Consider the following 26650-nt stretch of genomic DNA (forward strand, 5'->3'; position numbering starts at 1 on the left):
CATGTAATCAGTGCAGATAAGGGGACACTGATTTGCGTACGCGATGATGGGGCCCGAGACGTCAACGTGACTTCACTATAATGATCCTCGAGCCACTGTTGCATGGTCCTGGCTCCGACACACGGACAATTACACTGTTGAAAGATGACATCGCCCTCGGTGAAGACATCAAACATGAAGGGTTGCAGATGGTTCCCAGCTAACAGTATGTCTTCGATTACTACCACAGGTACCATGCAAGCACAGGAGAATGTCTCTCATAGCATAACACAATTCCCAACAGAATACGTCAGTGACGCGCTGCGAGCGTTCATCTCGAAGGCGGCCTATGTGGGGTGGACAATGAACCTATTGTAGCAAAAACGTTTTTCCCCCGAAGAGCTGACACGTTTTCATTGATCGAACCCCTATGGTCACTTGCCACTGCAATCGTAACTGACGATGTCATTGGGTCAACATGTGGACACGTAGGGGTGGTCTGCTGCTGAGATGCATGTTCAACAATGTACAATGAACGGTGTGCTCCGAAAGATTTGTACATGCACCAGCACTATGTTCTTTCGGCAGAGATGCCAGAGATCTCTATCTAGCCTACTTTATAGAGCAGAAAAACCTCCGAGCCCCACGTTCTGTAAAGAGTCATGGACATCCAACCACTTAGCGCCTTGCGGTATTTCATAGTCGTTCTATCACTTTACATAGATGCTCACGACAGTAGCACGTGAACATTCGATCAGTTTCACCGTTTTGGAGAGATTGGTTCACAGATTCTACGTAATAATAATGTGTTGTTTGTCAAAGTGGCTTATCTCTATGGATTTCCCCATCTGCATCTTATACCTTCGCTAGGGTGATCCCCGACCGTGTCTGTTCCGGTTACATACATTGTTACAGCGTCACGTGCCTCCAACGCCTCCTGGCGTCATCCAGCGTCACAGTGGGCAGTGGTCATAACGTTTTAGCTTATCGGTGTATGTGCTTTAGTTAACACACATTATAAAATTGTTCACCAAATCGTCGCTAAATAATTAAAACTATAGACAGATAGAATCCACATAATCTTGGGTACGTGTTAGCGTCTCTTACACGCTATATTTTCTGTGTAGATTTAAAATTTTAAGTAATTTCACAACAAACAACTGTTGAATGTCCCACATTATAGAATACAACAAAAAACAGCCACATTTTGTGGGTGTATATAGTTATACAACATTTTGCTAAATCTACCATAGTGCCTGTGCTATGTGTGTCTAATGCAATGAAAGCCATGCAAAATATCCAAAACGTTTACTTATCTTCTATGTCTCTCATGTTCTAATGCGTGTTAAAATATGTCACAGTAGTACTGTGTTTTATTACCAGAACACTTAGAAGATGTAAAACTTCTATTAAAGAAACTCCAGGCTTTATGTCTGCTGGTAACTAAGTGTTTTTGGGGATTTTAATTTTGCCTGTTATTTCCTGCACTTCTTAAGCAAATCAAACAGAGTATGGACGTTTCTGAATAGAACGCTATCTGTAACTCAGTAATCCATGCAGTTCGAAAATCAGTATCTCCCCTGATGCTCGTCATTGACTGTTTGGCAGTTCTACAATCATCAATTGCTTTTGTACCAGAATCTTGGTTCCAATATCTTAGGAGTTTGTATTAGAATATTAAAACCTTTGTAGACTTAAAATGTCTTACTGTATGCTGCATGGAGACTAACATTGTAGTAGTAAATGCATGATATATTTAAAAAATACGCCGTAATTATCCTTTTACAAATGAAGTTACTACCGCTTTTACAAGCAAGGGGATCAGTGTATAGGTGCCAATACTCCATAAGTAATAAATTGAGCCTTTTTACTTCGGTGCTTATAAGGACAGAACGTCACCAGTCTTCTCACTGGTTTGATGTGATCTGACACAAATACCTGATGAATCCCTTTTTTCCGTCTATTCCTTTCTTCGCCGATTCTGTGGAGAACCTACTCATTTCTTACCTCACCACTCCACCTAATTTTCAACAGTCCATGTCTCATTTCCATATAATGCTGTTCTCCAGACGTATATTCTCAAATATTTCTTCCTCAAATAAGGACAGAATTTGATACAAGTAGATTTTCCCTTATCCAGGAATGCCCTTTTTGTCACTGCTCGACTGCTTTTTCTGTCGTCCTTGCTTCATCTATCGTATGTTATTTTGCTGCCTTGCTGCCTAGTTAACAGAAACCTTACTCCATGATCCCCAAATCTGATGGTAAGTATCTGGCCGCTCTCATTTCTGCTACTTCACATTACTTTCATTTCTCTCCGATTTAGTCTCAATCCATATTCTGTGCTCATTTGGCTGTTCATTCTATTCACAAGGCTTTGTAATCCGTCTTCAATTTCACTGAGGATAGCAACGTCATCAGTAAATCGTATTATTGACATCCTTTCGCCTTATATTTTAATCCTCATCTATAACCTTGTAACGTTCTTTTAAAAATGTAATCAGAAACTTTACGATTACGTTAAATGAATGCCTCATCTGTGGAATGGATACTAAGCTCGACCTGCCGTGTGGCGTGTTGTATTCACAAATGGTGTGCTTACTCTGTGTTATTGTTAGCAATACTTTACACGAATCGATTGGGCAATGCAACTACCAATACCAATAAAGAAATGCAGTTACTGCACAATACATTCAACCCCTTAAGCACTGAATCCTAAGGCCCTGTTCACATAACAAATAAATTAAATTGTCTTACCTATAAAGCAGCAACGGAGTAATGCGATATGTTCTGGTCTCTCATAAAAAAACTATGAATTTCCTAATTACACGCTCAGCAGCGTGCAATGCTGGCCGTAATACTTGAAATTCACATGAAATGCATTTGGCTGATAAACAAGAACATTTAAGAAAATTCAACACCTTTAAAATATATATAACCTGGACTGGGAATCGGTTTTGACTATGGTGAATTACTAACAGTCGCGTTTTTTAGCAAAATTATATTGCAAGTTAAGTTCGTCTTTTCAAAAACATCTGACAATTGAAGCTACGTTACTCACAATTGATTCACAAAGAATGAGATTTTAACAGCAAGTATTATCTAACTTGATTAATGCAACATAAATGCGAATTATCAAATTACACATAACTTTGTTAACAAATCTTAAAAACACTCCAAAGTGAGATATTTAATTAGTCTCTTTATCAAAATCATTTACGTACATTCTAGGGTTACTCAACAATTACAAATTATCAGCCAACTCGTCTATATTAACACGCTGGCAAAAACAGAAGTCATAATTATTGAACATCTCTACCTTATTTGCCTGAAGACTTCTGCTTCAGTGTTCAACAATATTGACATGCCTGCATCAATCTAACTATAGGTGGCTTCACACAGCACACCACAGAAACTGCCTGCTCCATCGTCTTTCCCTCGCAGACAGCCACCTACAACTGTGCGCCAAGCGCTCTCTTAATCCAACACTAGCAGTACAGTTCTTTGGTTCAGCGGTCCGCATTATCGAGCCTATCAGAGACATTCATCGTTTATAGTATAATAGTTTCATTTTAATTTAATAATATACTTATCTTATTCTAGTGCCACATACAACTGTCCCCCGTAGACGACTTTCAACCTTCGTTCCTTTCATTTATTTTCGTCACTGATTCTTCGACGAATGGATTGTACAACACAGCTGAAAGATTACAATCCTGTCTTACACACTTTTTAATCCGTGCACGTCGTTCTTAGTCTTCCACTCTCATTGTTTCCTCTAGGTCCTTGTACGTATTGTATACTACCCGTCTCTCCATACAACTTGTCCCTATTTTTTTCAGAACTTTGAATATCTTGCACTACTTTACATTGTCCAACGCTTTTTCCAGATCGAAAATACCATGTACATGTCTTGATTTTTCTTCAGTTTAGCTTCCATTATCAACCGGAACGTCAGAACTGCCTCTCTGGTGCAATTACCTTGCCTAGAGCCAAATTGATCTTCAGTTTACTTTTCCATTTTTCTGTATATTATTCTTGTCGGTAACTTAGACACATGAGCTGTTTCCCCGGTAGTGCGACTGTTCTTGTACTTCTCGGCTCTCGCGATCTTGGGAATTGGGTGGATGGTGTTTTTCCTAAAGTTGAATGGTAGGGCACAAGACTCATACATTCTACACAGCAACGTGAATGATCGTTATGTTGCCACTTCCACCAGTGATTTTAGATATTCCGATGAAATATTACCTGTCCCTTCTGCCTTATTTGATCTTGAGTGATCCAAAACTGTTTTAAATTCTAATACTGGATCCCTATCTTTTCCCTATCGATTCCTGTTTCTTCTATTATCACGTCATCAGGTAAGTCCTCTCACTCATAGAGGCCCTCAATGTAATCTTACCACTTGTCCGTTCTCTCCTCTGGATTTAACGGTGGAATTCCCATGCACTCTTAGTGATACCGCCCATGCTTTTTAATTTCACCTGAGGTATTTTGATCTTTCTGTATGACGCATCAGTCCTTCCGACGATCATTTCTTTCTCGATTTCTTCGCAATCTTCATGTAGCCATTTTGCCTTAGCTTCCATACACTTTCTATTTATTTCATTCCTCAGTGACGTATTTCTTTATTTCTGAACTTCCTTGAACAATTTTGTATTTCCTTCTTGCACTGTTCAGCTGAAATATTCCTTATGTTAGACATGATTTCTTCACAGCCACTTTCCTTGTACCTACATTTTCATCTCCATCTTCCGTAATTGGCCTTTTTAGAGATGTCCATTCCCCTTGAAATGAAATGCCTACTGAGCTATTCCTTATCGTAGTACCAATAGCCTCAGAGAACTTCAAGCGTATGTCTTCGTTCGTTAGTACTTGCGTATCCCACTTCTTTGCGCACCGATTCTTCCTGACTAGCCTCTTAAGCTTCAGCCACTCTTCGGCATTACTAATTTGTTATATGAGTCTATATTTGCCACTGGGTACACCTTACAATCTCTACCTTACCATGCTGTAGTTAAATTAAAACTTCCCGCATTTCCCTAATTTTCCGAAGTACACATCACGCTCATGTGATTCTTCAATAGAGTATTCGCAATTACCATCTGTTACTTATTGCAGAACTCAATATTTCTCTTCTGTCATTCCTAGTATTAATTCTATAATCTCCTCTAACGCTTTCTTATACTGCTTCTCCAGTAACCGCATTCCAATTCTCCACGACTATAAGATTTCCATCTCTTTACACGGACAGAATTACCGGTTCAGTATCCTCTTATAGCCCGCCCGATTAGCCGTGTGATCTAATGCACTGTTTTCCGGGTGGGAAGGCTTGCCGGTCCCCGGTACGAATCCGCACGGCGGATTAGTGTCGAGGTTCGGTGAGCCGGCCAGTCTGTGGATGGTTTTTAAGGCTGTTTTCCATGTGCTTCGGCGAATGCGTGCTGGTTCCCCATATTCCGCCTCAGTTACATAATGTCGGCGATTGCTGCGCAAATACTTTCTCCACGTATGTGTACACCACCATTACTCTACCACGCAAACATTGGGGTTGCACTCGTCTCTTGTGAGACGTTCCCGGGCGGGGAAGGGGGGGGGGGGAGGGGGCACTGAGGACCAAACCGCACAATAATCTCGGGTTTCGTGTGGGCCGGCGGTGTGGTGAGTGGACTGCTGTAGCCTGGTGTGGGGTTGTGTACTACTGAGGCTACGGCGAGGACGAAGCCTCTCCGTCGTTTCACGGTCCCCAGTTCCATACAATACAATACAATCCTCTTATACTTTCTCTATCTGTTCATCTTTCGCCTGCGACTTCGGCATGTGTACCTGAACTGATATCGTCTTCGAACACTTCGCTAAATCCTTCCGTGTATCTGAACTGATATGTGTTGCTGAATTTAGCCTCGAGATGATTACTGCCCGGCTCGCGTATGGGTGGATGGTTCCTATTGGAAGGCCATGGCGACCAACTGTTCTATCTTTGTCACACTAGAGTTACATGTGTGTAAGCGCCTCTATGCTTGACTTAGTTTATTTTTGTTGAAACTTCCTGGCAAATTAAAACTGTGTTGTTTGTAAATTGTAACTTCACTTAACGACCAATATCGATTTAAAAGAGCTCTAAGGATAACAAAAACTACCAGACTACTGCCGCAGTATTACTACTACTACTACTACTGCTGCTGCTGCTACACTGAAGCGTCAAAGAAACTGGTATAGTTACGCGTATTCAAATGAAGAGCTGTTTAAACAGACAGAATATGGCGCTGCGGTCGGCAACACAAGTGTCTGGCGCAGTTGTTAGAACCGTTACTGCTGCTGCAATGGCAGATTATCGAGATTTAAGTGAATTTGACAGTGGTGTTATAGCAAGGGCACGAGCAGTGGGACACAGGATCTCCGCGGCAGAGATGAAATGGGGATTTTTCCATATGACCACTTCACGAGTGTACCGTGAATATCAGGAATCCGGTAAAACATCAAATCTCCTCTGAGGCCGGAAAAATATCCTGAAAGAAAGGGCCCAACGACGACTGAAGAGAATCGTTCAACGTGACCTAAGTGCAATCCTTTCGAAAAATGCTGCAGATTTCGATGCTGGGCCATCAACAAGTGTCAGCCTGCGAAGCATTCAACGAAACATTTCAATATGGGCTTTCGGAGCTGAAGTCCCACTCGTGTACCCTTGATAACTGCACAACATAAAGCTTTACACCTCGTCTGGGCTCGTCAATACTGACCTTGTACTGTTGATGACGGAAACATGTTTCCTGGTCGGACGAGTCTCGTATCAAATTGTATCGAGCTGATGGAGGTGTGCAGGTATGGAGACAACCACATGAATCCATGGACATTACATGTCAGCATGGGACTGTTTAAACTGTTGGAAGCTCTGTAATTCTGTGGAGCGTGTGCAGTTGGAGTGATATGGGAACCCTGATAGGTCTAGGTATGACTCTGAAAGGTGACACGTGCATAAGCATCCTGTCTGATCACCTGCATCCGTTCATATACGCTCCTGGAAATGGAAAAAAGAACACATTGACACCGGTGTGTCAGACCCACCATACTTGCTCCGGACACTGCGAGAGGGCTGTACAAGCAATGATCACACGCACGGCACAGCGGACACACCAGGTACCGCGGTGTTGGCCGTCGAATGGCGCTAGCTGCGCAGCATTTGTGCACCGCCGCCGTCAGTGTCAGCCAGTTTGCCGTGGCATACGGAGCTCCATCGCAGTCTTTAACACTGGTAGCATGCCGCAACAGCGTGGACGTGAACCGTATGTGCAGTTGACGGACTTTGAGCGAGGGCGTATAGTGGGCATGTGGGAGGCCGGGTGGACATACCGCCGAATTGCTCAACACGTGGGGCGTGAGGTCTCCACAGTACATCGATGTTGTCGCCAGTGGTCGGTGGAAGGTGCACGTGCCCGTCGACCTGGGACTGGACCGCAGCGACGCACGGATGCACGCCAAGACCGTAGGATCCTACGCAGTGCCGTAGGGGACCGCACCGCCACTTCCCAGCAAATTAGGGACACTGTTGCTCCTGGGGTATCGGCGAGGACCATTCGCAACCGTCTCCATGAAGCTGGGCTACGGTCCCGCACACCGTTAGGCCGTCTTCCGCTCACGCCCCAACATCGTGCAGCCCGCCTCCAGTGGTGTCGCGACGGTCGTGAATGGAGGGACGAATGGAGACGTGTCGTCTTCAGCGATGAGAGTCGCTTCTGCCTTGGTGCCAATGATGGTCGTATGCGTGTTTGGCGCCGTGCAGGTGAGCGCCACAATCAGGAATGCATACGACCGAGGCACACAGGGCCAACACCCGGCATCATGGTGTGGGGAGCGATCTCCTACACTGGCCGTACAGCACTGGTGATCGTCGAGGGGACACTGAATAGTGCACGGTACATCCAAACCGTCATCGAACCCATCGTTCTACCATTCCTAGACCGGGAAGGGAACTTGCTGTTCCAACAGGACAATGCACGTCCGCATGTATCCCGTGCCACCCAACGTGCTCTAGAAGGTGTAAGTCAACTACCCTGGCCAGCAAGATCTCTGGATTTGTCCCCAATTGAGCATGTTTGGGACTGGATGAAGCGTCGTCTCACGCGGTCTGCACGTCCAGCACGAACGCTGGTCCAACTGAGGCGCCAGGTGGAAATGGCATGGCAAGCCGTTCCACAGGACTACATCCAGCATCTCTACGATCGTCTCCATGGGAGAATAGCAGCCTGCATTGCTGCGAAAGGTGGATATACACTGCACTAGCGCCGACATTGTGCATGCTCTGTTGCCTGTGTCTATGTGCCTGTGGTTCTGTCAGTGTGATCATGTGATGTATCTGACCCCAAGAATGTGTCAACAAAGTTTCCCCTTCCTGGGACAATGAATTCACGGTGTTCTTATTTCAATTTCCAGGAGTGTATATTGTGCATTTCGACGGACTTGGGCAATCCCAACAGGACAATGCGACACCCCAAACGTCCAGAATTGCTACAGAGTGGCTCCAGGAACGCTATTCTGAGTTTAAACACTTCCATTGACTACCAAACTACCCAGACATGAACTTCATTGAGCATATCTGGGATGCCATCCAACGTGCTGTTCAGAAGAGATCTCTAGCCTGTCGTTCTCCTAAGGATTTATGGACAGCCCTGCAAGATTCATGGATTCATACTGCTGACATTATCCGAATCCGTGCCACGTCTTGTTGCGGCACTTTTTTTGGCGTGATTGCGTGGGCCCTACACGATATTAGGCAGGTATACGATTTTATTTGGCTCTTCAGTGTACTATTAATATCATATTAGTGAGAATCTCTAGCCTGCTGCAAAATGAGCTATCCTCTTTCAAACCTTTTCAGTGTTTTCCGTCAGTCCTAGTAAGTGTGCTGTACTGCACAGCATTACTATAGTAGAGGACAGAAAAGCGCAATGTAGTTAATCTCTATAGTAGATCTATTGCATCTTCGAAGTGTTCTGCCAGTAAAACGCTTCCTTCTAGTATTCGTGTGGAGGTCTACACACTTTTCATTATTTAAAGATGCTTTGTCTAAATCAGTTTGCAAGTTTGATTTTCTGATGACTTAACTAACTGACAGCGTAATCAGCAAACAATGTAGGAGGGCTGCTTCGATTGTCTCCTTAATCGTCTGAATATATAAGGAAAAGCAGCGGGCCCATATCACTTCCTTCGTGACGCAATATATCTGTTTTGTTGGACGATTCTCCGTCAATTATCTCTCTGACAGAAAATCACGAACCTAGACGCATACCTGAGAAGATACTCCATAGGCAAGCAGTGCGGTGTCACCGCCAGACACCACACTTGCTAGGTGGTAGCCTTTAAATCAGCCGCGGTCTGTTAGTATACGTCGCACCCGCGTGTCGCCACTGTCAGTGATTGCAGACCGAGCGCCGCCACACGGCAGGTCTAGAGAGACTTCCTAGCACTCGCCCCAGTTGTACAGCCGACTTTGCTAGCGATGGTTTACTGACAAATTACGCTCTCATTTGTCGAGACGATAGTTAGCATAGCCTTCAGCTACGTCATTTGCTACGACCTAGCAAGGCGCCATTATCAATTGCTATTTATTATGTGATGCATGTACCGTCAGACCGATGTTCGCCAATTGTGGATTAAAGTTAAGTATTCCAGTAGTTACTTACGTTCTTTGCTACTATAAATTCCCTTACCTGTTCCAGACCTCACGCCAGCCTGCGTGAGCTTAAACGCGTGCCTTTCGGCTTCCTCTCCTAGTGGCTTGGCTGTCTTGCCAAGTCACAACAAGCAGTTTTATCATAAGACGCTTGCAAGGAACAGTGTCAAACGCCTTCTGGAAATCTAAAAATTTGTAATCCACTGTCGGTAGCACTTATTATTTCGTATGAATAAAGAGGTAATTGTGTTTGGCAAGAATAATATTTTCTGAACCTGCCCTGTGTCAACAGATCTTCTTGTTCGAGGTGATTCATACTGCTCAAACGCAGCATATGTTCCAAAATCCTACTAGAATTCGAAGACTGTGATATGATTTGTAATATCCTATGTTGTGCAATGGTGTAACATGTGCATATTTCCAGGCATTAGGTATGGGTCTTTCATAGAGTGAGTCGTTGTATATGACTGGGAAGTGTGGAGCTATTATTTCAGGATACTATGAATGGAACCTAAGTGTTATAAAGCCTGGATCGGAAATACGTGATGTAAGTTGCTTCTCTACAACGAGGGTATCTACTTGTAAAGTGCTCATTTTGGCACTTGTTCTTGTTTCAAATTCCGAAGTACTTACTTCGTCATATTTGGTGAAGGAATTTCGGAAAACTATGTTTAATAACACCGCTCTAGTGAAATTGTCATCGGCAAAGTAGCACTGCTCTACACATTGTAGGTATTGATTGTATCTCGCTAGTGGATTACTTGATATAGGATGTCTGAAAACTACTTTTACAATACTTTGGGACAGGTTTCTCACCCAAAACAATGAAAACAGTTCATACAAACATATTCTGTCTGATAATGCTTCGTTTTGTAGTTATTAATGGAAGTTAACGTTCAGCAGCTTTCCAGATACAGCCCAACTACTTCACCTATCTTTGCACCCATTTGACTCATTGTGTCTTTTTGACGTTGTTGTGACAGGGAGAATTATTTACATCCATCATTCGTCTGTCTTCAACGTGTCCATTGTGTATGTGTACTACAAGTAGTGAGTGAACGGAAACCACTCAGTTCAAACATGGCAGGATATTCATTTCGTGAGCAGCCAGATACGACTTTTATGTGCGGTCCCGTGAGTGGTAACGCACAGGAGGCTGCACGGCTGTATCAAAGGGCGTTTCCAGGTAGAAGACAGCCGAGTCATCCAACGTTTGTTGCAGTGTATCGTCGCACTGCCGAGACAGGATCCGTTGACAGAGGAAGACCACTTGTTGCTTCAAATTATGATATGGAACAGTACGTCCTACAGTCTGTTGAAGAAGAGCCAGGTATAAGAGCAAGACAAGTGGACGTAGAATGTGATACATCTCCAATTTTATCATATATGATACTTTACGAGTGACTCACGTATCAGTATCTCCCTAAACGTGTATTGGGCATTACACTTGGTGATCACCCGCCATCGAAGTACTTTTGACGATGGGATGTTGTAAAAACTGCCAGTCCGTTGTTTGTCTCCTGAGTTTTGTTTACAGACGAGGCTACGTTTGGAAGAGGTGGAATAACAAATTTCCAGAACCAACTCATTTGGACCAACTCATTTCTCAAGCTACAGCACATGCTTGGCATCAGCGTCAGTTCAACATTGTGTATGGTGGAATAGTAGTTGACTGTCTGGTAGGGTCACACGTTCTTCCAGTCTTACAGGTACTATCTGCAGAGATTTTTCTGGGAATACCGACCAAGGTCTACTAGAAGATGTGGGTCTACAGATGGGGAGAAATATATGGCATACGCATGATGGAGTATCAGAACACTTCGCACCAGCGTCCGAGGTGCTAGTATTTATCGTGACCGATAGATAGGTGTAGGAATACCTGTTCCGCTATCCTGAATCGTCTGGGTTATCCTAAATGAGGCTACTTCAAAAGATTGGTCTACACAGCAGACCACCTTGGTGCTGAAACTTTACATCGACGTGAGATGGAAGCCACCGAAATCGTTTGAAGGTGCCAAGTAGTACCTGAAAGGATGCGACAGTCCGCAATTCAACGAGTGCGTGAATGTTTAAAAGCAAGAATGGAGTTTCGAACATTTATTATGAGTTTATGTGCTCATAAGCTCCAATCAGACAAACTGTACACTTTCAATAATGACCTGAAAATGTAGGATACAGGGTCATATGTTTATATGAAATTTTTTCTTGTTATGATGTAAGATGCCTGTTCCCACAGTTTGTAGAATTATTTGTGAAACATCCTGTATGTGACCAAAATCTTTTCTGATTTTGTGCCGGATTTCAACATAGAGTTTCTTTGTGAAAACTATTAAAAATATCTCGCATTAAAGTACGCTGTACATTTAGAGTTCTGTGAAACATAGCAGGTGTTTGAGGTACTGCATTCATTTAAACTTGGTGTGCTGTCTTTTTTTGATTCTGCAACAGGGCTCTGGCCTGTTTAATGTACCATGTGCGATCTGTTCCATTTCTTATTAATTTGCCGTAGACACTATGTCTCTGAAATTTAGTCACAGCTGTTCTGCTGTTACATAATTTGGAAAGAGAGAAAACTGTCTCTTAAGAAGGTTTTGATCAAATTTTTGTCTGCTTTTCTCAGATTTTGCTTTCATTTAGGTGGATTTGGATATTACGGATTTCAGTCTTGCTTCAACTATCCAATGGTCACTATTCCATGTATCCGTTATGATGTTCGTAATTTGGTCAGGATCATCAGGAGTATTTGTTGCTAACAGGTAAAGTATATTTCCGCAATCATTTATACTTCCAGTGCTCTGATGAACTAATTGCTTAGATCGCTTTCCGGAGAAAGCATTTGGTACAACGTCGAGCGATGTTTCATGCATACCGCAGACCTTAAACGTGTATTTTCGACAACATATCGAGGGCACATTGCTAGTCATACTAACTCACAGGGAGTGTTTACTTAAATTTCTGCACGAAATAAACAACTTCTTTCTGAACCCTGTTAGGTCGTTATTAAAAATTTCAGCTGAACTTGTCTTCAGCGTATGCAACTTTCAGTACCTATAACGAGTAATTTAGTTCTTTCTATTAGCGCTTGGAGCTCTGGTTCTTTCCTAACACAGCTACGACAATAGACATACGTCCGTTTATTCTTAAGTCTACCTTCGTCATGGCTTCGCCCTGCAGTTTATGAGATTGATGCCCTTTTTGCGCTTTCCTCAGACCCTTTAACCTATGAAAACGCCCAACCGACTCCACACATCACCCGCTGTCTGTGTTGCCACATACTGTGTGTAACGGAGAAACCACCACCCTATGGTTCAAATCAAGAATTTTGCAGCCCACATAGTCGCAGAACCTTCTGAGATCTTGTGTCAGGTCTTGTACGTGAAATCCACAGCCAGTACTGTCGATACTGCAACAGATAGTAAGCTCCACCTTCGTCTTCCAGGCAAGACTGGCAGTCAGTACAACTTCAGATAGCCACCAGAAATGGGAGAGTGTCTCTTCTAATCCAAAGCGACACACATTAATAGCACAAATATGAGGCATCACCGATAGCTGGCTGTCTCCTGTCTATATGGCATCCAGAAGGACCCATATAACATCTGGTGTGACCATTTCAGTATGCACACAAAATCCACAATAGATTACTTCCCCTTCTTGGCAACAATATCTCTTAGAGGATGCATTATGTACTTGACACTGGAACTCCCAGTTATCAGCATTTCCACCTTTTTTGAATACTTACGTCTTGCATCCTGAGAGGCTTCTTCTGGCTCAATATCTTTATCATCCACAGACGAACTGGAGAGGCCTTTCGTTTGCCCCCCCCCCCCCCTCCCCACTCCCGCAAAACTCTTTAGCTATCTGCCACACCTTGAAACGATCTCCCACTTGATAATGGGTTAAGGGTAAACCTCAATATCTTTTGGATCCATATGTCTGAGACTAGTTTCCAGCTATGTTAACAAGTGAGCATCAACTGAATCTGTGAGAGGTGGTCACAAACTAAGCTCGACCCAAACAGAGCAATCATACTCTTTATATACTAAGACACTGGAAATCCACATCATAAAATTATTAAAATATAAAAATTTAAGAATTTGAACTACGTTAAATTCGTCTTTATTTTTTGCATTTAAAATACTTGATACAATATTTTAAATGAAACTTCCTGGCAGATTAAAACTGTGCGCCCGACCGAGACTCGAACTCGGGACCTTTGCCTTTCGCGGGCGTCCCGACTTCGAGTCTCGGTCGGGCACACAGTTTTAATCTGCCAGGAAGTTTCATATCAGCGCACACTCCGCTGCAGAGTGAAAATCTCATTCTGGAATATTTTAAATGACTAATTAATAAACATACATTTTGTTTCCTTTTTTGTTTGTAAATATCGTTCATTATGCAATAGATACTATGGCAAACAAAGCCTTCTAGTTTAGTTGTCACAGTATTATTTAGGTATTAAAATGTTAATTGATGCAAATTGTTTTTTAACGTTTTGTTATCATATGAAGCCATTGTGACAACATTCAACACTACAGTATTGGCACAGAATAAGAATTTCATTTAAAACCAGAATTAATAAATGAAAATGATGAGTAGTAACAATCTTCATGTATATAACTTATTGATATGTAGTATTATTGAAGAGTATGTGTTAGAGTGTACAACCTTCGCCAATTTAAATATTTTTTTTCTATTTCTTGTGTAAATAAATGTGTTTAGTCATACATAAATACCAGGAGTTTAAGGTCCCACCCTGGGTGCTCATACATGAACATAAACTTTGCCTGAGGATGACTTCTCGTTAGAGAGACAGTCTGGGCACATTTTTCTCCTTATGGTAGGTGTGATGAAACGTTTCTCTGTTTTTTGTTTCATAGGATGTGTCACTTGGTACTTCCAATTATTTATACTTGAGTGATATTGATTCTCACTCTTTTACTGTTGTGAAGACCTACTGGAGAAAGGATTAGCGAAAAAAATGTATTTAGTTACTTCGCTGTGATACCTTTTCGTTTCAAATTCCTGTTAACCCTTCTGGATGACTGAATGAGTGATTCAATCTATTTTGAAAATTCTGTGCAGAACTGAAATGGTAAGACCTGTCTACATCAGCTATATCATCCTTGCTGTTTCCTTGTAGTTGAGAGTTGACCCTTAATTTATCATGAATCACAGATGTGCCAGTCCCTTTCAATCTCACTGACCTGTTGTTGGCAGTGAGTAAGAGTTCTGGTCCTCACCACCACTAGGCGAGGATGAACCCACAGAAATTTGCTTGATACGCTGAATTTGGATTTCGTGAGTGTAATGTGGATCTGTCTCGATCTTAGTGATACAGTTTGGTGTTAGGCTCTGAGTTGTCACCATGTAACAGTTATAATATTTTTCATTTAACATTGCTGTTTAACAGTTCATAATGTGACTATAGTTTTGATTAAATGCATTTTATTTTATTTCGAGAAAGTAGTTCTTAAATTAACACATATTTCTTCTTGAAACCTTGAAAGACCCTTCCTTTCGGATCTGGGACGACGACAACATATCAAATAGTGCTTTGGTCCTCGTCCTTTGTCAGTAACCCTACCACAAGGGAACTTAATCAATCGAACTTTATTATGAGTTTGTCATATGAAACTGATAACTCCATCATCTTTAGCAATCACATACAGTTATTTTTTTTCAGTTCCTTGAGAACATTTACCTGAGTTGATGGGCTTCCACCAGAGTATGAAGGTAATCGTAGTTAACAGAACAAGCACATACCCTTGATCTCATGTGGTAATGAAGTTTATTCGTCGGGCATAGAATATTATTGTCATTATTGGACCTATTTAACAGAACATATTCACACATTTCAAGATCAAGACGACTCTCACAAACTCAGCGGCATGTAATTTGATACAAATCTGTATTCTGGTTAAAGTTTCTTATGTAACCTGCATAGAAAGTTGGGCCTCCCATAATTACTAAAAGTTAACACCCCCTTTCACATTTTCGAAGTGTGGATAATGTAACTGGGGCAAGACGTGAATACCAGCTCCATATTTACCCACTTGGATGTGGAAAACTGCTTAAAAATCACATTCAGCCTGGATGGAACACCAATTTTAGACTTTAATGCCCTGGGCAGCATCCTTCCCCAAATGAACTTCATTATATGGGTGGGACAGGGTTCATATGTCTACTGTATAACGATAACATTTCTCAAACACATGGGGGAGTTGTAATGACAGGTACACAGTTTTTGAAAAAGTGCAAAGTTCACATCAGTCTGTAGTTTAAGTTACAATCCATCAGTTTTGTGACATGCATCACATTAGCAAACTCACTGTCTGGCAAATAACTTTCAGGCTCAGAAAACTGCTTGGTTGTTTTGTAACGTCTGTTGGTGTTCTAACATATGTGGCAACTTTGTGAGTTGCAAGCGAAGGTCAATGAAAAGTTTCAAAAAACTGGTACAGATATACTGTAGAGAACAACAAAGTGAGTGAAAATTTCTCGAAGTTTTGTTTAGTGTGTGCATCAGTGTTTTATTTCTCCACCATTCTGCACCCAGAAAGCTTCTAGTGAGTAGTCCCCTCCTGCTCATACCCGACCTATCATATCTAGATGGGAAACAGAGCTGCTGCTATTTTGTACTGTAAGTCACAAAGAATCTGTGATAGAAGTACTGAAACTCAACAAGAAAAATCTGCATTAAGGCTGGCGACCATGCAGGCCACTTGAGTAGCATAAGTCATCTGTCACAACATGCCCTATCCAGTGCGCTGTGCGGTGTCACACTTGTGATGGCCAGCGTCATTGACTCTTGGAGGTGGCGCCATCCTGGGTTGGAAATTGGAGCTAGATGCGCAGGGCGGTAGTTAGTGTGAGATGGCACAAGAAGGAGGTTGGTTCCTTTTGGGCACGCTCAGTTCGGACTGCGTGCGAAGTTGCCTGCATAAAGGAACTCAGTGGACCTTGGGAGAGATCAGTGCCCTTCGAGACTTCACGGTCGGGTATGTACTGTCATGAAACCGTGGCCTGAGGTGAAGATTGTTGGATTTTGTACTATGGATAATAAAGGATTAAGGTTGAATATATAATCGTGTGTTGTTTGTTTATATTTATGCTGTAAAACGAGTGCCTACATTTATAGCTACGCAGTCTGTTGTGTATACTGGTGATGACAAATAAGTTTTCTGCTAGTATTTTATTGCTAACAGTTGTGATTACACCATAGAAGTGTTTCTCTTAGAAGCAGTTGTAAATCATATGTTACAACGAGCTGTTATAACTTCGTCATAGCCGCTCTTGTTATATGTATCTCATACGCCATCCTGTGCAGACGAATGTGGAATGAGCTATTTTTTGTGTGATATAAGCAGAGTAGTTTGAAAGATTTGCGTTACAATGACAAACATTCAAATCTAGATGTATGGATTAACTGCTACCTAAGTATCCCATTTAAGAACAAAGTAAAAGAAGGGGGGTTGGTTGTTTTCCTCATGGTTTTAGCACACGATACTTGACAAATTTTGTGTGCAGCAGTATCCGAGACTTATGTGAAGTTCTAGTGCCATATTATTGGCTAAGTTATAATATGCGATCACTTTGATGTTGTTTAAAAAAATATCACGAGAAGACTAGTCTCTCAGTGCTATTACTGTAATTTTCTCGCTACTTCATAAAACTCCTGTGCATACCTACTCTTAGTGCCCTTAATGATATTGGTTTCCTATCACTAATTATGGTTTCGGATTATTTGATGAAATGTCTGATGTAACGTTCGTGGATCTGCAGTGAGTGGAGTGTTGTCAGTAGTACTAGTTCAGCGACCTTTGCAGCTGCATGCTGATTGCGGTTGTCTAAGTAGCGGGTCTGAAGCTACTGGGACACCTGGGTTGTCAACCGAGCAGCGGTCAAAAGAAATTTACTAATAGTTGCCAAGTGTTGCTAATCTAAGGTTGCTGTGGCCGAGCGGTTCTACACGCTTGAGTCCGGAACCGCGCTGCTGCTACGGTCGCCGGTTCGAACCCTGCCTCACGCGTGGATGTGTGTGATGTCCTTAGGTTAGTTAGGTTTAAGTAGTTCTAAGTTCTAGGGGACTGATGACCTCAGATGTTAAGTCGCACTGTGCTTAGAGCAATTTGAACCATTTTTTATATGATTTCATTTCCTGATGTTTAAGGCATGGACATAAATTGTAAGAAATTGTTTAATAACTATTTCATGAGTAGTAGAGAATTGTTCCTGTTATACTGAGTTGAGTGAATAATTTAACGTTTTTCTGCTCAGGCAGTTTCATGTAAGTGTGTATATGGTCCTGATGTTTTTACGATACTTTGGTTAAGTAATTTCGAGATAATACGGTGTTTCGGAGACTTCACCAGTTCGTGTCTATGTGAGTGTACATACTGGCATATATCCCAGAAATCTGTAACTCCGAAATTTAAGAAAGTTTGCATAACATGTTAAAAAGTAGCATCCAGAAGACAATAGAAAAGGCCACTTGTAATAGCTGCTAATGTTCATCTTAACACAAGAATTACAATTTGATAGTGTGGCATAAATAAAGAAATGGCGGTTTCCAGCAGTAATACTTTGTTTCTTTTCCTACTAATACAACGAGTTACATTATGTGCATGAAGCGCGAGCCACGCATATACTTCAGTCTGTACTTCCCCAAATCATTTGGCACCCTCTAGTAAGGTATGTATGGTATTCCTTGATATCTTTGTGCATGTGTTATATTCCATGCGCCCCCCCTCTCCCCTATCCCCCCCCCCAATTGACCATGGACTTGTGTACCTCAGCAATAAAGTTAGCCACACCATAGGTCCAACCCCAACGGAGGGGGGGATCTGTTGAGAGGCCAGACGAACGTGAGAGAAACTACAGCCGTAATTCTTCCCTAAGGTATGTATTGTTAAATGACGATCATGGTATATTCTCGCGTAAAATCTTCCGGAAATAAAATATTCCCCCATTCCGATCTCCGGGCGTGGACTACTCAGGAGGATGTCCTTATCAGGAGAAAGAAAACTGACGTTCTACGGATCGGAGTGTGGAATGTCAGATCCCTTAACTGGGAACGCAGGTTAGAAAATTTGAAACGGAAAATGGATAGATTAAAGTTGTCTATAGAGGGAATTAGTGAAGTTAAAATTGTAAGACATTTCCAGATGCAGATGTGGACTCTGATGAAAATTTATTGTTAGTGAACTGTAGATTAAAATTGAAATTTTGGCAAAAGTAGGAAATTAAGGAGGTGAGACCAGCATAAACTGAAAGAACCAGAGCTTGTCGAAAGTATCACAGGGAGCATTCGGGAACAATTGACAAGAACAAGGGAAAAGAATACAGTAGAAGAACAATGGGTAACTTTGAAAAATGAAATAGTGAAGGTAGTTGAGGATCAAGTATGTAAACGGATGATGGCTGGTAGAAGGCCTTGGGTAACGGAAGATAGGTTGAATTTAAATGAAGAGAGGAGAAAATAAAAAAAAAAAATACTTGAGGGTATACAAACGTCTAAAAATGAGATTGACAGAAAGTAGAAAACGGCTAAGCAGGGGTGGCAAGAGAACAAATGTATGGAATTAGAAGCATGTAGCACCACATGAAAGATAAATACCACGTACAGGAAAATTAAAGAGAGCTTTGGAGAAAAGAGAGCTACATGTATGAATATCAGGAACCCAGATGGAAAACCAGTCCTATACAAGGAAGGGAAGATTAAGAGGAGGAAGGAGTATATACAGGCTCTATAAATATACTTCAGGGCAATGTTATAAAAATGGAACAGAACGGATGAAGATGAGATGGAAGGTATGAAGCTGCGGGAGGAATTTAACAAGTCTCTGAATGTCGTAATTCGAAACAACGAAGTAGACGACATTGCGTTGAAATTACTGATAGCCTTGGAAGACCAGCCATAACAGAACTCTTCCATCTGGGGAACAAGATGAATGGGACACGCGAAATACACTTAGATCTCAAGAAGAATACAAGAATTCCAGTTTCAAAGAATGCAGATCCAACAGGTATGAATATTACTGAACTACCAGTTTAATAATTCATGACTGCAAAAAGTTAGCATGCTATGCGGGCGACTGGGCAATAGCTACCCAACGCAAAACATTTGAAAGAACTGAAGAAATCCTAAATTCTGATCTACATATCTTAACCCATTATTTCTGCAATTGGAGGTTACAACGAAACTCTAATACTACAGAAGTTTCATGTTTTCATCTGTCCAGTAGTTGGCACACAGAACCCTCGACTTCTATTTAGAAGGAAGCAAACTTCATCATAATATGCACCCAAAATATCTTGGGATCACATTAGATAGGACACTTTCTTATAAGGAGCACCTGTCACGAACATCTGCAAGCTCAAAACCAGAAACAATCAGCTGTATTAATAAAAACGAGAACATTCTCCAGAGTTGATACTCAGAACAAAACAACATTCTCAAAGAAAGTTATCAGTTTCGTATGAATAAAAACTAGGAAGCATAATCTCTGACCCTGGAGTACTTTCTCTCTACCTCCCCTCCTTACTGAGTAAGTTCTGAGCAAAGAGATTAAAATCCAACATCTTTAGTTCTCAGTTTGCTTCGTTTGCGTGTGTTTTGTGTTAGCGAAAGTTTTCTGAAGTTATTTCTGTGCCGAAATGGAAGACTCAGAATTAGCCTTTGTCAACATTATTAAAGATTACCCCGCAATCATCAGTAAATCACAAACTCCGGCCGCAAGAAAAGAGAAAGCGGATTGTATTAAAGAAGTACAACACCGTTATATGGTTAATTTCGGGAAAGAAATAACGGACGGGCAGATAATGAAGAAACTGCACAACATGAAATCTCGTATCAAGGCGAAAACAGATGTGAATAAGACGGGAAACATTAAGATTTCCCTGAAAAATTGGGAGCAGATAATTTTAAAGTTTTTGGACGGAGGTGACTGCAACCCAACTATCCACAGAGTTCCTGGTAAGTCCCATACTTTCCGATTTTTTAATTACGCGCTTAATGCTTTGAAATTGTGATTCAGACAAATACGTATTTTAAACATGTGAAAATGAAACAATGTTTGGTAAATTTCGTCTACTATATCACCACATTTCAGTAAAAGTATCACAGTGTACTATGCATGAAATTGGACGAACCTCTCGCACATTTCTGCGTAAACCTGTTTGGTATATTTACTAACTAGAAACTGAATCCTGACACACTACTATTACTTCTTTTTTTTAATTTTCATTAGGAGCTTGTGCAGTAGGTGGTGGTTCCACCTCTGTCATCACTTCACCAAGGAATTCGGAGGTAGCTGACACAGACTGCATGTATGAACAAGAGTCAATTTTGCAGCTACCACTAACTGTTCCAGCCGACCATATGGATCTCGTGGGCCCCGAAGTCGTCATACCTTCACAATCGCCTGCTTCGGGGCATGAGAGTGTGCCTAAACGTCGGAGATTAAGCATGGAAACAGATGAGACACGTAATTTGTCTACTCCAGAGCTGCAAAGGCTGGTGCTATTGTATCAATTGGACATACTCAAACGAAAGCAGCAGAAATTGATGCGCGAAGAAGATAAATAATAAAAAAAATTGTGTAGTGTCTTATTTACATAACGAATTTTATTAATAAAAACATCTTTTTAATGTGAATGTTCATTTTCATTTTTCATTTACCAAATTCCATATCCTCTTACAAAAATTATTCAGTACAAATGTCTTTTCAGTGAAACAATAAGAGTAATATAGTCCAATCTGAAATTTTAAAAAAGTGTATGCACTTATATTGTTGTGTCTGGCCAGTATCTTCACCACATCATTGAAACAATTTCTGGTAAAGTAAAGCAAAATGAATAACTTGTTTTACTGTGGCATCTGGCAAATACCTTCACCACTAATTTTTGGTACAGTAAAGCAAAAAGAGTAAATTGTTTCTATTTTAAATGCTGCAGGTAAGACAGTTGTGCTCTTATTTACTGTAGCACCTGGCAAATATCTTCACCACATCCTTGAAACAATTTCTGGTAAAGTAAAGCAAAGAGAGTAACTTGTTTGTATTTTAAACGCTGCACGTTAGACAGTTGTGCACTTATTTACTATAGCATCTGGCAAATACCTTCACCACTAATTTTTGGGACAGTAAAGCAAAAACGGTAACTTGTTTGTATTTTAAATGCTGCAGGTTAGACAGTTGTGCACTTACTTACTGTAGCACCTGGCAAATATCTTCACCACATCCTTGACACAATTTCTGGTAGAGTAAAGCAAAAAGAGTAATTTGTTTTTATTTTAAATGCAGCAGGTTAGACAGTTGTGCACTTATTTACTGTAGCATCTGGCAAATACCTTCACCGCTAATTTTTGATACAGTAAAGCAAAAACGGTAACTTGTTTGTATTTTAAATGCTGCGGGTTAGACAGTTGTCCACTTAATTTACTGTAGCACCTGGCAAATATCTTCACCACATCCTTGAAACAATTTCTGGTAGAGTAAATCAAAAAGAGTATGGGTGAAGTGGGGTAAGTGTAACCATGGGGTTAATGTAACCATGGCTTATAGTGCCATAAAGAAGCTGTATTTTTACCTCTGATTTATCACACATGTTAATTTACTCCTTTCTTTGTTGTATTTAACCATAAGTAGTCAAATCTAACATAAATTGGAAATTAATTTTTGGACTTGAATGGACGTCTACATTTTCATTCTGCGAGAGAGTGACATACTCAAAATTTGGTGGTCTGTCATTTTTGCAGTTTTAAAGATAACTGCACAATTTTTTGGTTACAAACTAACTTTTGCATGATAATGCAAAGGTCTTGTTATGCCAGGCATGGTGACACTTACCCCAACTTTTTCCCATGTGGGGCAAGTGTAACCAACCGGCTGGGGCAAGTGTAACCGTGGGGGGGGGGGGGGGGTTTACACTTGCCCCAAACAAACTTACCGGAACCTATTTAGTTATTTAAGCTGTAACCTTGTTTTTGCCACCACACTAGATCAACTAAACTGGCCTTCCTGTACATATGGATACCAGAATACCTGATGTGCTGGATTTGTAGGTCTACTGAGTTTGTGTGAGATGTATTTTATTTTTTATTTAAGTCTACTATATTTTTAAATCACGTTTCCTTTTATAAAATATGACACAGAACTGTAAAGAATGCCGCCATTTCAATTAAAGTGCAGTATGTGAACCATTGTTTGACTTTAGTTCAATTTCCATGAAAAATAATAGAAAGTGAACTTATAAAGTGAATTTTTCTTTTCTCTTGAGGCTAGATATTTTATTATTTTTGTTAAATTGCCTACTAAAGAAAAAAATTACTTTTGTAGAATTTAAACTAATAAATTACTGGCCTAAAACAGAAATAAATCATATATGATGCATTCTGTTTCAGTGTTTTATGGTTCAGGCTAACACTTATTTTTTGCTTTAGCTAACATTTTCTGTGTATTTCATAATATACAAAGAGGCATGTGCAATAAAGTTCATATCTTGAGCAAAATCTAAGATATTTTAATAATTTAAAAACATTCAAATTCAGTAAAAATTGGGTAATCATGTCACTTATCCCAAGTCTCTTTTACAATGATCTGTATGGGTACAACAATGCAGGGTTACACTTGCCCCGAACCATGGGGCAAGTGTAACCTCACAACACAAAATTTTGAAAACAATTATTTGACCATATTATTTTTTTTCAAAAACAAAATGTGTATTGTTTAAAATTCAGTAAGTCAAACTTAAAGCATGAGAAATTTCAAAATCATATCTTCAATAACAAGTTGGCAATTTGGTGTCAAAGTTGAACTATGCCAAAACGTGGTTACACTTACCCCACTTCATCCTAACTTGTTCGTATTTTAAATGCTGCAGGTTAGACAGTTGTGCACTTATTCACTGTAGCATGTGGCAAATACCTTCACCACATCCTTGGAACAATTTTGGTAAAGTAAAATAAAAACTTGTGCCATCAGTCTGCTGAAGGTACAGTACAGAAATTACATTAAGGTTCCAGCAGTTCATGTTAACCTGTTGTGTCCAAAGCTATTTACAGTAGTATCTCTGTTCCAGTTTGAATAGTTACATGTTAAACAATTTTTGTTGAAAGTAAAATCGATGATAGAGAATGAAAAAAAACCAACACTAACCAGCATTTTATTACGTAACATAAGAGCACTGTGCTTTATTTTCATGAGGGAATAATTACTGTAATTACAAAAAATATCAAATTGAGTTTAATTATTCAATGTTTGGGCAGACACCCATACATTACAGTTGTCGTATTACATTTACAATTTCCCGTCTCCTATTTGTTCCACGTACACGTACGTTTGCTGTTTCCTCTTCTCCCAGTACTGGAAGATTGTTGTCGTCATCACTAGGTGCCTCAAAATCCTCATCCCCTACATGTTTTGCTACGTTGTGCAAAACAAAACAGGCTACTACCACACTGGGGATTTTTGTTTGGGGTAGCCTTATTTTATTTTGCAGAATTGGGAAACGCATTTTCACCTGTCCAAAGCACCGTTCGATTATCACCCTTTCCTTAGAGTGAAGTCTGTTGTATGCCTTCTCATCAGGTGTTTCTGGATTTTGAAATGGTGTCATTAACCACGGTGCAATGCCATATCCTTCGTCTCCTAAAATTAGGGCGTTGCACTGGTTCTCACGCAATATACGATAGACATCGGAGTTTCTCCATATCCTAGCGTCATGTACAGACCCTGGCCATGAAGCATCAACACTCGTAAACATTTCACTGTTGTCATACGTCGCCTGGACGTTTATAGATGGAAAGCGCTTTCGATTGACGTATTCGTCTCCATGTGAAGGAGGTTTCATTATAGGTATGTGAGTGCAGTCTAGGGCCCCTACCGCACATGGAAACTTGTACCTCGATTGCCATTTAACTTTCGCTGTTTCTAGTTCGTTAATATTTCTCGGAAATCTGATCCATAACGGTGCTTTCCTGTTGACCTGTTGCAGAACAAACAAAAATGTTAGTGATTCTGTAGTCTGGTGTACTCCCAAATCTTCTCCTACACCTATCTGAAAGCCTGGATCCGCTAAAAAGCGCAAAAATATTTTCATTTTGCATTCATTGGAAACGGCGTCTCCTCTTCTTTCGTGATTTTCCGGAAGAAAGTGATTCGCCAGCCAATTAATGTTTTGACTGTTAAATCTATACAAACTTCTACAGTTCCTTTCTTCTGTGTTCCTGCGTACTACGTATATCTTTTTTTGCCTTTCAAGAAACATAAATTCCGCCATTTTCGTTAAAAACACTCGGTAACGCTTAATCACAACCCAACACAACACAACTCACTCAGCTCGAAGTATGCTATGGAGCTCACTCACAAAACAGAGAATGTTCTCCGCTTGTGAGAAACTTCTTTGGCTTTATTCATACGAAATCGGAGAATATACTTTGCTTTGAGCAACTTCCTCCACCCTTCAACACACACTGAGAACATACTCGGGTGAAGTATGTTCTCAGACTCGCTTAATTCATGCCAACCAGAGAACTTTCTCCGAACATCTGAGTATAAAGTATATTCTCTGTTTTATTCATACGACTCAATATTCTCCATTAAACTCTGCTTCTCTCCTTGGGAATCGTCAGCAGACACTCTCGGGATATCAGCACTCAGTTTGGTTTACTCAGCAGCAGAGTACTGTGCGCCTACCTGGCTTAATAACCCACACGTAAAGAAAGATAGACGTACAACTTAACGGGACCGTGCGCATACAGTTGATCATGTTGTATCGACATGTCCCGCACGTGCCTATAAGGGTCCTTTCGAAAATTTCCTCACAGCGACAAGCGATTTGTACATACACTGGGTAAAATTTTGTGAGAAAATTTTATATTGAACCAGTGTTGGTCAAATGTAGTATCCATTGAGTAGTATCATCGCTGCTCAACAGCGATTGCTGGTCAAGGTGTTATGGATAATGTGATTGGAGTAACACTCTCAAGGGTAAAGACGTGTTGTATCCCACGTGTGCGGAACATATACTTATTCACTACGGGCAGTAATGATTTTTTTATTTGCAAGATACCATACTGGAAATACTTAAGGTAAAGAAAGTTGTTTTGCTACCAATGCAATCCGCGTATTCACAAATAATAATTGAGAGAATGTATATCACTCACATCCAATTATTTTGTAAAGATAATTATTATTTTATAATCAGTTTATTGTGTGTTAATTGTGAGCGTTATTAATTTTCAGATGGTCAAAATACAATTTTTAAAGTTAGTGCCATTTGTTACTTGCCACAAGTCAGTTCCAGTTCCCAGATCCATGTCGTTTTTGATTAACTATTTTGTTCAAGAAGTTATTATCTCAGTCATATTCCATATAATTAAAATTTATGCAATACAGCAGTCATGCACAGTGCAAACTATACAGTTTAAAGTACTAACAGAGAACAGTGTGAAGAGAGTTAGCATAGCGTAGATAAAGGCAAGAAATTCTAATATTTCAGGAATAGCATTGATTAAGCACAATGGCCATCATTTTAAAATTGATCAAGTTTTGTTTTATTACCAGGGCCCATTTCAATTCAATAGAATTGCATCAGATTCAGTTTTTTGTGATGCAGTTTTGGTTTGGTTTTAAGTTATTGACAGTTTACATTCTCGCAGTCAGAAAAGTTCAGTACATGGCAAAGCGCATAAGCGACGAGATAAAATACTCTTCCAAATACGCTTCTAACAGAAGTGTTGTCGGCTACTGAGATACATAATTACAATCGCATTGCAAAAATAAAATGTTTTAGTTGACGATAACTTTGTGCAGATCGAAATTCTTTTCGGAATCTTTTGAAAAAATACACTCATACACTCTGCTCTGTTACTTAGTAAGTGTAGTTAGCAATTTTGCGCTGCGCATTTACAGATCTGCGTCAGTTATTCCTTACAGGTCAACCGCAAATTTCTCCTTATGTCTTGTCTACTTGTTAGTTCTTTAATTGTTTAAGTGTATC

Source organism: Schistocerca piceifrons, chromosome 6, assembly GCF_021461385.2.
Source record: "Schistocerca piceifrons isolate TAMUIC-IGC-003096 chromosome 6, iqSchPice1.1, whole genome shotgun sequence".
NCBI classification, from domain to species: Eukaryota; Metazoa; Arthropoda; class Insecta; order Orthoptera; family Acrididae; genus Schistocerca; species Schistocerca piceifrons.